General features: G+C 43.7%; 1 long non-coding RNA gene and 1 other non-coding gene across 2 annotated transcripts; one reads left to right on the forward strand and one right to left on the reverse strand.

The window, feature by feature from the left end:
• Window positions 1–4,469: 4,469 nt before the first annotated feature.
• On the forward strand, window positions 4,470–7,702 carry LOC120224369. Its single transcript, XR_005526550.1, has 2 exons — window positions 4,470–4,651; window positions 7,504–7,702. It is a non-coding gene; the product is annotated as an uncharacterized LOC120224369 (long non-coding RNA).
• A 4,615-nt stretch (window positions 7,703–12,317) lies between these two features.
• LOC120224375 lies at window positions 12,318–12,443 on the reverse strand. The gene has a single exon (XR_005526553.1). It is a non-coding gene; the product is annotated as a U6atac minor spliceosomal RNA (small nuclear RNA).
• Window positions 12,444–13,557: the final 1,114 nt, after the last annotated feature.

Consider the following 13,557-nt stretch of genomic DNA (forward strand, 5'->3'; position numbering starts at 1 on the left):
TATCTCCCAATATCTACCATTCATATTATTTCTAAACACATTTGAACACTGCACTATTTAATTTCATATCCATTGTTTACAAATGCTACATAATCTATGATTTTTTTTACTTTGTTTCTTCTCAATTATAGCCTACTAAAAATCAGTTTCGTTCGGTATGGACACTGAACACATTTTTCAAGCCCTGTTATTTAGAAATACTGAAGACCGTCGTGCAATGGAAGAAATGTAAAAGGAAGAGAGAAAATATTTGACTTCTTGTCGGAGTAATGCTCTTTAATCCACTATGGGTTAAAAGTCACCAGAGTCGCTTCACTTCTCTATGCCTCAGTTTCCCTAAGTAGAAGAAGAGAATTGGGGGATTCCTAGTGATCTGGTCTAAGGAGACAATCATAAAACTGGAATGAGACTATATTTATTACAATGTTCACTAAAACATTATTTATAACAGCCAAAAATTAGAACAACATAAATGCCCAAACATAGGGTAATGGTATTGTACATCTACTTGATGTAATGTAATGAAACCAATTAAAATTATGTTTGCTAATACTATGTAACGACATGGAAAATTGCTTCTGATCTATTCCTAAAAGAAAAAATGAGATATAAATGATATGATTATAACTATATAATAAAAACCATGGCAGAAAATAAGGAAAAAATTGGAAGAAATACATTAAATGAAATTGTGCATGAGTGACTTTAAATCTTTTAAAGCTACTTTTATATAGTGCCCAAATTATATTTAATAAGGATACATTACTTAAACTAAACAAAATACATCAATAATAATCAGCCGAGAAAGTTGGGGGTAAATGTTACTTGAGGCCCCTTCATTTCTAAAATTCAGCTGCAGTCCTGAAGACTTAAAGATGTAATAGATTTGTGGAAGCCCTTTCAAATGCATATGGCATCACACAATTATAATGCCTGATTATTATTAGCTTGTACAAAGCAAGAACTAACACAAATCCATTACAGAAGCAAAGTAGGGAAATGAGAAAGAGGCAGATGCCACAATATTCCACTTGCTGCTAAAACTCTTTTTGGTTGGAATATTCTTGACGCAACCTTTGGAAGAATGAATTTTACACAGCTTTTTGCCATGCAGCCCTCTCTGCCCTTTGTGCTGACATAATTGTCAAGCAGGTTTTATTGCATTCTCAAGTGATGGGCAGAACAGATGGCCAAAGTCCTGCTTGGAGACTGGTGTCTGCTTAGAGTGTCAGTGACGCTTTGCAGGGAAGGGGGTAGAGAGGTATGGCTGTCCCTGTAAGGAATGGGGATGGGGACCACACCGGCAGGAAGACTAAAAATGAAAGGGGGTGGCTTGTGGGCTTCCCTGTTAGAAAATAATAATAAACAAACAAAAAATAAAAACACTACCAAGGTTCATTTATATGTCACAATGCCTATGTGAATGTTAGCGCAATGAGGAATCAACCCAAGAAGGTCAATTTTTAGCCAAAATCATAGGTCACTAGTTATGGTGCCGGAACAGAAAGAAACAACATAGATACTAAAAACAAAACACCTGGACTTAAATTCAAGAGATCTGGGTTTGACCTGTGACCTGCAGTGTACATAAATCTCAGACTAGGCACCCTACCTCTTTAAGCCTCAGTTTACTTATCTACAAAATGAGGCTTATACAGTTTGGAAAAGTATCAAAAAGGATTAAATGATATAACCTTTGGGGTGTCTGTTTCCTGGTAGGCCCTGAGGGGTCATCTCAGTTGGTGATGACGTGTGGATTTGAGATAGCCTTGGAAATAAGTTCAAATCCATAATCCCAAATGCCTAGTACAAAATGGGTGGTACTGAGAGAAATCATGTGATTAGTAAAAATGAATTAAACATACATTTTCTATTTCCCTCATCTATTTGTGCTCACTTTTGTTAGAGTTCTAAGCTCTAGGGCATGTTGCTTGACAACAAAAGAATTTGAGAGCTCAGCTGGTTGAAGAGACCAGCTTGCCTCAGGTAGGCCTGGGTCACTAGAATGCCCCTTTGAACAGACTCATGGCGCAAACAATAAAATCACAAGATAGGCTAAATCAAGGAGGCTTAAAAATATGAAATCCAAAGATAAGAGAAGCTAGGCTCAGAGAAGTGAAGTAATTTGCTCAGATTGCTCAGGTAGTAAGCAACAGAGTTGATACTCGAATTTAGATTCCTTCATTCTCAACTTAACATACTTTCTTTTTTTTTTTCAAGTTTTCTTTTTTTTTATTTTGAGAGTGACAGAGACAACGTGAGTGGGGGGGTGGGGGTGGGGAGAGAGAGAGAGAGAGAGAGAGAGAGAGAATCCCAAGCAGGCCCTGCATTGCCAGCAGACGGTGGGGCTCAAACTCACAAACCACAAGGTCATGACCTGAGTTGAAACCAAGAGTCAGACGCTTAACTGACTGAGCCACCCAGGCATACTTTACTTAACATACTTTCTACTCCATATGTTTTGATGATTCAAACTATACTTTTCTGGCTTAATAAATATGATATGAATACAACAGTGTGGAGGTTGGAAAGTATTTATGTCCTTGTGAGTATGAACGATGACAGGACATCGCTTTCACAGGAGGTCGAGATATGTATGCAGAGTGGCAGATAAAGGCAAGAAATGGTATCAGTGATAACACCTTGCTATCGATAATCGATGTTATTAGTTTTAAAAGTTTACTTGCAACTCCATTTAATCTTTATAGATTCTGTTGGGTAGGACAGATGTTGGCCTCATTTTGAAAAGATTATTTATTTAAGTATTTTGTTTTTATGGAAATAGAGCTGGCACAATGTTCCATTACCTTTGGGTGTACAATATGAAAATTCCACAACTCTATACGTTCTGCTTTGCTCACCACAAGTGGGGCTATCATCTGCCGCCACACAACACGATTACAGTACCCTTGGCTGTATTCCCTGTCCCCATGACGTATTCGCACCATAACTGGAGCCTGTGTGACTCCATTTTGTAGATGAGGAGGGAAGTTAAATATTTTGCCCAAAGTCTCACAGCCTACTGTGGCAGCAATGAGCCAGGAGGTGAGCTCTCTTGACTCCGGGAAAGAATTCCTTACATGACCTCTTTCAGCGTTTTCATTTGGGGCATATTCTTGAGTGTTTGAAAAATCACATGGATAGTTCTCGGCTCGACTTACCTCTGGAGTTCTTCAAGGTCCATCACCTTCAGGAGCTACAAAACCATGTCATGACACCTGGTCAGCAACTCTGCACAGGTTGCTGCCTTGGCCCTGGGAGTCCAAAGATATCAGAGCGTGTGTGTCTGCCTGGAACTTTAAGCCACTAGGCATTTTTTTTTTTTTTTTTAAGATAAATACAGGCAACCAAAGAGCAAACTGGGTTGACATCTGGTGGTGGGGACAGGGGGTGGAGGACAAAAGAACAGAGGAAATCAGCCAGGCTTTATCGACTCCACCATGCCTTTCCCCTGGCGGGCAGCAACTAGGTACCAGCCACTTGGCTCTTTACAGTTTTAACTAAAAGGAGCATTACAGAGGTGAATTAACATTTAAAAAGAATGTAAAAACTCAGAGCTGTTCTAATGATGATTAATGGAGAGCTATAAGGGGGCCATGACCTGCTAGTGTCATTAAATGGATTGGCAGGTTTCTGAGCATTAATTATAAATAGCCACAGGAGTTCCCTGCTTAACGGAATGATGAAAAATCCAAGTCTCAGAGAGAGAGAAGAAGAAAGGAAAGCAAAGAGGGGAAAAAAGTTTGCCTGTAAGTGTCTGCCTGTGTTGTGGGGAGGAGGAGAGAGCAGAGGGAATGAGATAAATGATAAATTAGACCCTGCCAGTCAATCACATTTTCTAAATGTTTTATGTCCCAAAAGCTATAAAAGCAATATTCCTTTCTGCCCTTATTGGAACCATTTCTGTACAGCAATCACATCAGTTTCCTTGGGGATTTCCACTGAAATGTGCTTTGCCTTTTCTTTTTGTATTTACTCTCCAGCTTGTGACCAAGGGAGGGTCAGAGTCCGCATACAAATGGGCAGGAGAGAGACCCAGTGACCAGTCAAGGAGGGCAGGGAGGGGAGAGTGAGAGACACTGGCAAGGGGCCCCGGCTCCCTGTGCTGCCCACAGCTCAGTCACCCAGGGCAGAGGTGCTTTCCCTTCATCCTGGGATGGTCTCAGGGAAAGGAAGGGCCAAGTGCCTTATAGGAGGTACAGTGAAGACTCAGCAGTCAAATTCTGCTGACTCGATAGACTGCAAGCATCATGAGGGCAAGGATGGATCCGGGGTCTGCTCTATCCATTGCCAGAACCTAGAGCCGTGCCAAGCACATCAGTGTCAGCCTGTGCCCATGGCCCGTGTCAGGTGAAAGCTGGGGCCTGGGCTGGGCTAGCCTCCCCCGAGCGCTCTCCTTTCCCATCTCTAGGTGAGAAGACTCTTCAGGGTTTGCTTCCTACCTCTGGTGAAGAAATGAAGACGGAGATGCAGCAGGGAGGGAGAGAGGTCCTGGAGAAAGAATGAAAGACCATTCCCAAACCAAGATTTGGAACAACGGATACTCCTGGATGATGTTATATGTTTTGTGTGTCGTTACTTTTCAAGGCTTTCGGCTGCAAGTCATTATTTCAGCTGATTGGAAAATGGTGTTGAAAGACCTGCTTCTCTGGTACAATTTTCTTCATATCCTATTAGTTGCAATACAATTACAGAGAATACATCAATTCCTGGCCTGCCCGCTGCTGCTGCCGGAGCCGCCTATTAAAAAGCGGCCTTATTAATGGAATTGTACATCTAGGATTAATCGGCTTGCGTTGGCCATTTACATTTCTCATTCCACAAGCACTTTTGTTTGCTTAATAGGCTGAAGGAGGTAGGAAATGACACAACAAAAGCCTCTCCCAATTGCCACGCATATCACTGGTGGATTTAATATCCCCTCCTCCTTTCATCCTGAAGTGCTGCATAGGGATAAGATCTGGCACATGCCACTAGGGAAAAGCCAGGCGGCAGGGAAGCAGCGATTGGTGGGCTGAGAGGGAAGGAAGGCGGGGCAGAGAGAGAGGCCTGGGCCAGAGGAAGGTCTTTGCACTTCGGGGAAGGAGCAGAGGCTCCTGTTTTCAGTCTACTCAGAGAGGAGAGGTTCACTTGGGAGGAAGTAGCCCTGTGGGGGCGAAGCCCTGGAAAGCAGAGCAGGAGGAGCAGATGGAGGCAGCTGCCCTGCATTCATGGGATGGATGCACCCTCCCTTTTGCCCTGAGTGACTTCTGCAAGTTGTCCTTTATCCAGGCTGCCTTGTTAATCCCGGTCTGGCTCCCTGCAGGTCATCACATTCCTCCATCATTTATTTCCCTTTAAGGCTTAGGAAATAGACTTAAGGCTAGTCAATTCCAAGTCACTCTACTACTAGGACAAGCAGAGCACAATGTAATGTGAAGGGGGGGGGGCGCTGTTGGAGGGAGATGAAGGAAATCACATAGGTCCGTTGGCTCCCTTTTTTTCTGTTGGTATGGGCAACGTAGAACTGATGGCTCGGGATTTCTCTTCGGAACTTAGGAGAGGCAAATTAAGAGCATCAGGGCAGAATTCTTACATTCACTGGATTCCAAGAGATGAGCTACCAGGCAGCTGTCTGCAGCAGCAGTCTGCTTAGGAAAGAGAGTGCCAGAGAGAGGTGCCAGCCCATCTGAATGATAATCCCAGACTGCAGGGGAGCCGTGGTGAAAGCAAGGCAGGAGGGAGGTGAGCATGCTCCAGTCCCTTCCTCATGCACCAGACTCTCAGAGGGTGGTGGTATATTATACACCTAACTCCTACCCCTGACACTGGCCTCCAGGGGAGGGGGTTCCTTGGGACAGACAGTCTTCAACACCCCAGAGAGAAGTTGCTCAAAACTAATAGAACTTGGACCTTTTAATCAAACCATATCTCCAGAGAGTTCAGCTTTTCCTTTCCAGAACAGTTTGGGGACTAAGAGGAAGGACTAAGAGGAAGTTCTATCACTGGCTAGGCTTCAGCGTTAAGGCCCTGGGAGGGAGTCCAGTTTGGTGATGGACAGGGAATGGATGTCCTCTCTCTGGGCAGGAGCCACACCTCCCAGCCAGGGCCAGGCACCCACCAGATCATCCTGTTCTCAAGTCCTCTCTTCAACCTGCTCCAAGAGGTATTGTTTATCAAGGCTCATCCTTTCGACAGCAATGCTCTGTTGAATTGGCTTCTCCCTTTGTCTCCTCTGGCTGGCTTCCCCCGTGACCCAGGAAGGTCTATTTAGTCCAGAATGGTGGACAGCTGAGGTATCCGAAGTCCAAACTGCCTTGCTAGCTAGGGGCTCTGTGGTTAAACAGAGGGCTCCAGTCTCGGGGAGGGCATTACCTCAGCAGCGGCAGAGTCCATGTATGTTGAAGCGATGTAATATAGTATGACTTTTCGCTTTAATGGAATTTTTCTAGACCACTAGGAAAAAAAGACTCCATTAACCACACTACAAAGGCCTCTGCTTATTAGTATTTTAGAACAGTGGCAAAACATTTCGTGAATCTAATTATTGCTGACAAATATGAAAATTGAAATCAAAGTTAAATTTTCAGCTACAGTGCCTCATAGGCCAGCCTTCTCTAACTTCAACTATTGCATCAACACATTTATTCTTCCAATAGTTTCAGCAGAAGATTGGCTATTTTCCCTCTTCCCTAATACCGCTTGCTTTCTTACCCCAGCCCTTCAGCCCTCCCTGGCTTGGACCCTATACATTTTGAAGCATTAAATCTGACATATTCATCTTGGTGGCTGGCACTAGCTAACTAACTTCATGTTTACCTGTCACAGATACAGAAATGGGCTGAGCAGGGTGCTGGGGAAGCTGTTTCCCTCTCCCCACCCCCTCTCCCTCCACCCTCAATACTAGCCTTCTTTTTTTTTTTTTTCCAGATAAAAGTCATTTGACTGATTTCAAATTCCTCGTGATATCAGGACAGAAAAAAAAAGGACTTGTCAACACCTTTCTTTCTTTTTCCCTATTAAGCATACTGTAAAAATCAATCCCTTTTGTCACTTCACTCTGCTTGCGAGAATGTTTAATGGATGTCAAGGGAGCTAATGATCGCTGGTAGAAAATTCATTTTAGATTTGCTATTTATAAAGTGCTCAGTACTCAGGTGGGAAATTAACATGAGGCAAGGAGTCGGGTGGGGTGGGGGAGGGAGAGAAATATAGAACTGGGGCCCTGCCAGGCTGGCAGTTGCTTCATGTAGGCGGTACCCAAGGCATTCTGGGGGCAGAGGGCGCATGTGTCAGAGATGCTGGGTGGGACAGGGCAAGGAATATAGGCTCAGGAAACATCCAGACCTGGGAAAGTTGATCTTTCGGAGCCAAAATGTTCTCAGCCATAAAATCCTATCTACAACACCTAGCTCACAAGGTTGTAGAAAGGATTAAATAAACTATCACACATAAAACATTTACCCGTGCCTGGCACTGAGCACTAGTACATGTTTAATAAATGTTAAATTTCTTTCCTTGTAGCCCCACAGCCCTGTGAGGAGATCAGGACAGAGCCGGTCAGCACAGAATTGCTCTGGGATCTGGATCCAGCCGTGGGTGGACTCACACTCGAGCCCACGTAAGAATCCTGAGTATTACCTGGCACTTACACCATTCGGGTGATCAGATTGGCCAGTGGTTGTCAAATGTTAGTGAGCTTAATACAGACTGCTGAGCCTCATTTCTGAGTTTCTAAAAATCTATAGGCCTGGGGTGGCGCCTGAGAATCTGCATTCCTGATAAATTCCCAGGTGATGCTGATGCATCTGGTCTGGGACCACACTTTGAGAACACGGATGTAGGCGTATAAACTTACCTGTCTCCGGAAACAGTGTAGCACAACCTTCTAATCAGCCCCTCCCAGAGAGAGCAGGTCCTTCCCCACCCGTGACTCATCCTCACCTCTCAAACCAGTATAAGAGTCTGAATCCTGAAGCAAACCACTGACGGGCTAGTTAATTCATTTCCCAGGTTTACATCACCGGCCAAGCAGGAGAGGCACGTGCTGAGGTTAATTTTCTGGTTTGCCGCAACGTGTAGCCATAGCCGGTGACTCAGCGACTCAGATGGGACCCCTCTGATCCCCACAAAGTTCTCTCAGTTGCTAGAGAGTGGAACTGCGCGTCCGTCCAAAAGCTCTGGTCTACCCTCATCCGTCTAGTTTCTCCTTTTCCGGGCCCTTCTCTTGGATACTTCTCTGTTATATTTGGATTAACTGCAAATCTCCTTTGATTACTCACTCTCTGTTGAAACAGACAACCTGTTGCCACGTGTTTGATTACTGAATCCCAGGGGAGTTCCTATTTGCAATGCAGCCAGTTACAGTACACTTGGCATTACACACAGTCATTGAGCTGCTAATTCATTGTCTAAGAAGTTGCTTTTCAGTTTCTGATTTTTCAATAATAGGCTTCTCACGAAGCCCTTAAGCTTCAGAAATAAGCCAAAAACTGCTTTTCCAGTCATTTACATAAACACAAGCGGATCAGGAGGGGGGAAAAATGGAATAGTTTAACATGTAATTCCTGGGGCTCTGGAGCCTCGGCAGATAGCATGTCAGGGCTGCAGGTCTGGAAAAGCACCGTGGGAAGTATGCCGGCTCGCAGAAAACCTGACACCAAGGCGAATGATAAATCCTGAAATTTCTCCTGACGCCTAGGCTGCCGCTTTGCCGGGGCTGGGCGGATATTCTGGGCACCAGCAAATTGTTCTGTCAGCAAGCCGCTCCCTCAGCTGCATCTTGTTAGGGAGTCTGTCACTCATTCCCCAGTCACAGCACCACAGCCCCACCTCCGAGGCGGTGATCTGTCACCTGGGACAGGTAAGGGGGTGGGGTAGCAAACATGCCCAGGAGACGGAGCCCCCAGGGAGAGAGCTCCATCTCCCTGAAGCTTGCTCCATACTTCTTTTGTGGGGGATGTGGATTCAGGGTCTGGCCTTATATAGGTGCTCCTTCAAGAGGGAGGAACTTTCTGGCATGTGAGCCACTTTCAACCACCATCTTGTTTCTCTCTCTAGTTTTTCTCTCTCTCAATCTCTCTCTGACTCCCTCCCTCTTTTCAGATGTAGATTTTACAAACAATCCAATGAGCCAGAAAGAACAGCCAACCTTTTTCTTCCCAGCCAAACCATTTCCTCCCCATTAAAAAGTATATAAACACTTCCACCTTTTAAACACCTAATGCTGATCAGGCTATTTCCCTTACATAGCTAGCACTTAATGGACAAAAGGTAAAGGACCAGATAAAAATGAAACATGCAAGATGCCCATTTAAATTTGAAATTCAGATCAACAGCAAATAATTTTTTAGTATAAGTTTATGCTATGATAATAAAAAAATTTGCTGTTTATCTGAAATTCAAATTTATTGAGCGTCTGGATTTTTATTTGCTAAATCTGGCAATCTTAGCAAAAAGGAATATTCAACTATTTAGTTTATATATTTTCATTGCTTACATACCACTAAGCTTGCTCTGCCCTGATGTTTTTTTTTCCCCCTAAGGTGGGTATATTCAAGAGAAACTGAGACCCCCTCGCGTGAGGACAGAGAAGTGGCTACCCCGCCCCACCCCACCCCCACACACAGCCACAGAACCTCGAGTGGGAATGGCCTTTCCAGTCAAAGCTCCCTCCATCTGTGTTCACTACTTCTCTAAGTCAATGGTTCTCCAAATTTAGCATCAATCACCTGAAGGGCTTATTAAAATGCACATAGCTATGTTCCAGAAAGCTCCAGATTTTCTGATTCAGGGACCACACTTGAACTGCCATAACTCTAAGGACCTTGTGTAAAAACAAACCCCTTCCTCTTTCCCTTGGTCAGATTAGGATCAAGGAAACTGTGGAGTGAACCACATGAAGGCTCAGCCTAGAAATGGTGGAGTAGAGTGGGTTTCACATCTCTGTCCTCCTTTTCAGCCTTTTAAATTCTGGCCTTGTTTATTCCATCACCCTCAACATTAAAACAAGTTAGTACAGTGTTGCATTGAGCTAATCCTGCAGGAAGGACATTTGCAGTGTGTGCAAAGGCACTGTGCTGTGGTGGGGCATTAGTGTCCAGGGTCAGTGTCTGGGGTCAGTGAGGCAAAAGCTCAGAAGCAAGAAAATACTGGGAGATAGAGCAAGAAAGAGGCCAGAGCAAAATAGGGAAGGGATTTCTGTGCCAAATTAAGGAACTTGGGCTTTTGTGTTAAAAGCCAGCCATGTGGAGCCAGTAGATATTTTAAGAAAGACTGAGGTGACAAAATTTGTTGTTGTTGTTTAACAAGATAATTATTAGCAGGAGAGAGGATAGACTAATCTGGGGAGAAAACTGGTAGCAAGACAGGACTCAAGCCTGACCTAAGACAGGGCAGGCAAGCAGGAGAGGAGGGACAGATATAGGTCATCCAGAGGTGGACCTGAACTGAGCTGGTGAGTGATTATAGGAGCAAAAGTGGTCCGGGTGGCAGTGGGGGGTGGGTAGGGAGATGATGATGGGGACTGAGGACCAATTACAGTCCCCAATAACTGAGCTGCTCAAAAACCCCATAAAAATGTTGGCTTTTACTTTTCTGATACGTATTGAGTACCAGGTTTCCCAAACATAATTCAGTGAAAACATGGAAACTACATTCCAAGGAAGTTTAAATATCCTATTTTACAGATGAGGAAAATAAAGGCTCTTGGAAAAACTCCATATCATAGGCTAGAGTTGAGAATAGAACTGGGATGAGAAAGAATATTCTGACTAACGTGGAGATCAAGAAATATATTTTACATGGATGTATGCTTTGCAGGCTGTAAAACAGTCTGTGGAATTCCTTTTTTGAAATTTTATTATTTTATTTTATTTTAATGTTTTATTTATTTCTGAAAGAAAGAGAGAGAGAGAGACAGCGTGAGCAGGGGAGGGTCAGAGAGAGAGGGAGATACAGACTCTGAGGCAGACTCCAGGCTCTGAGCTAGCTGTCAGCACAGAGCCCAAAGCAGGGCTCGAACCCACAGACTGTGTGATCATGACCTGAGCTGAAATCAGACGCTTAACAGACTGAGCCACCCAGGTGTCCCCAGTCTGTGTAATTCCTTAGAGGGCTAACTCAAGAAAGGAGTTGGAGAGGAGCCCATGTTTAAGAGATAGTCTGCTACCATCTCCTATGTGGTATGACCAGAACCATAAACAGAGATGGAAAAATAGGGTAGGAATGGATCATACTGTATCTTAAAATCCGGAGAGGAGAGAAAGCCGTGAGCAAAGGAGGGTTATTACTTTGTCAGCCCTTTAGCCCATTGCACAAGTCACTGCTTTCATCCTTTTCTGCTGTCTGGAAAACACAGCACACAGACTTATGGACACGTATGCCAACATGTACACACGTGTGTGCAAACACACCTCTTGGCCAATTCATTCTCAGAGAAAATCAGAGCCGTTGAATGCAGACTCTTCCAACATCCTGCAGCCAAGCTGAAAAGTTTAGCTGCACCCCTAATGCACAAGGACAGCTGATTCTCCCTCTTTCTGCATTTTTCTTTATCTGAGTAAGTTACATACAACATAAAAGAAACCATTTTAAACATGTGAACTGCGCAACGCAGTGGCATTAAGTACATTCACAGTGTTGTACAGCCATCATCACCAACCATCTCAGGGATGCCTTCCCCATCCCAAACAGAAACTTTGCCCATCAGATAATAGCTCTCCATTCCTTCCTCCCCACAGCCACTGGAAACTTTTATTTTCTGTCTCTCTTGTAGGTACCTCATATAAGTGGAATCATACAATATTTGTCCTTCTGTGCCTGACTTCTTTCATACTGTTTTCAAGATTCGTCCATGTTGTAGCACGTGTCAGAATTTCATTCATTAATTTCATTACAGCTGGAGAACACTTGATTGTACATGTACACCGTATTTTGTTGATTCCTTCATACACTGATGGACACTTGGGTTGCTTTCACCTTTTGCCTATTGTGATACTGCTGCTATGAAAATGGCTGTACAAATATCTGAGTCCCTGCTTTCAAATTTTTGTGTTGGGTTTTTGTTGTTGTTATAGTTGTTATATACCTAGAAGTGGAATTACTAGGTGATATGATAATCCCATTTTTAACTTTTTGAGGAACCACCAAACTGCTTCTCAGGATGGTTGCACCACTTTACCAGCAATGCACAGCGTTTCCAATTTAATTTCTCCATACCATCAACAACAATTTGTTTATTTTCCTTTTAAAATTTTTAAACAATAGCCATCCTAATGGAGGTAAAGTAGTAGGTCATTGTGATTTTGATTTGCATTTCTCTAATGACTAGAAATGTTGAGAACCCATAGTTAGATGCCACAAAGTAGGTGGTAATATCATAACCATGTGTGTGTTGTATGGGCTCAAGGGCTTCTTCCATCCTTGTTGGAGGAGATCTAACATTCCCTCCTTTCATGCAAAATTATAATCCTCTCTTAACATCCATTCTCCCCTCCTGCCATGATAATAAGCCCCTGAATTTGTTGGGCATGTGGTCATCCCAAGTGGATGATGCATTTCCCATACTCCCTTGCATCTAAGAGAAACAGTGTAACTAAGTTCTGTCCAAAGGCATGAAATAGTGTCATGTGCGGGCTTCCAGGAAGGAATCTTCTTTGGGAGACAGTACACTTGTGCATTCTGTCTCTTCTTCATCTCCTCTTTCATCCCACTGCCTGGCACACAGATGCTGCCATCTTAGACCAAAAGAGTCAAAGCCATGTACAACAGATCCCAGCCACAGAAAGGGCAGGGTCCCTCAGTTTAGAAAACATGACACCAGCCATGAACAAAGTGGAGTGTTTCTGTGGCCAAAGAGAAAAGCTTCTGTCTTATTTGAGCCACTTTTACCGTGTAGTTTCTATCATTTGCAGTTGAATCCAATCATAATGGGAATTTTCAAGTAAGTTTCTCCTTCCTTAATTTATATAGTCATGCAATTTTTCTTTCTCCTTGTCTTCAAGACTCATTGTTTTACCAGTGCTCAAGGTTCGCCACCCCTCCCACCCTTTCATATTCCCTAATGGACCTCACTTGGTCAGTCATCTCCTAGAACTTTCTTTCATCCTTCCCTGTACTAACCCCTGCCCTTCAGCATTCAAAGAGATCTCCCCCTCTTACAAAAGCAACAACATCCTCTCCAACTGAAATTCCCCTTTGTCTCCCTATTTCCTCCCTCTTTTTAAAACAATGATAACAGGGGCACCTGGGTGGCTTAGTCGGTTAAACATCCGACTTTCGCTTAGGTCATGATCTCGCGGTTCGTGGGTTTGAGCCCCGCGTCGGGCTCTGTGCTGACTGCCGGCTCAGAGCCTGGAGCCTGTTTCAGTCTGTGACTCCCTCTCTCTCTGACCCTCCCCTGATCACGCTGTCTCTCTCTCTCTCTCTCTCCTAGAAATAAATAAAACATTTAAAAAATAAAAAATAAATAAAACAATGATAACAACACCAAAAATCTTTTTGAAATAATTGCTCACATTTTCTATATCCTCACCTTACTTTTATCCCCTACACTAGAACTCAACCCACAAAACAGTT

The sequence above is a fragment of the Hyaena hyaena genome, unplaced genomic scaffold (assembly GCF_003009895.1).
Source record: "Hyaena hyaena isolate Hyena2069 unplaced genomic scaffold, ASM300989v1 scaffold_1164, whole genome shotgun sequence".
NCBI lineage: Eukaryota > Metazoa > Chordata > Mammalia > Carnivora > Hyaenidae > Hyaena > Hyaena hyaena.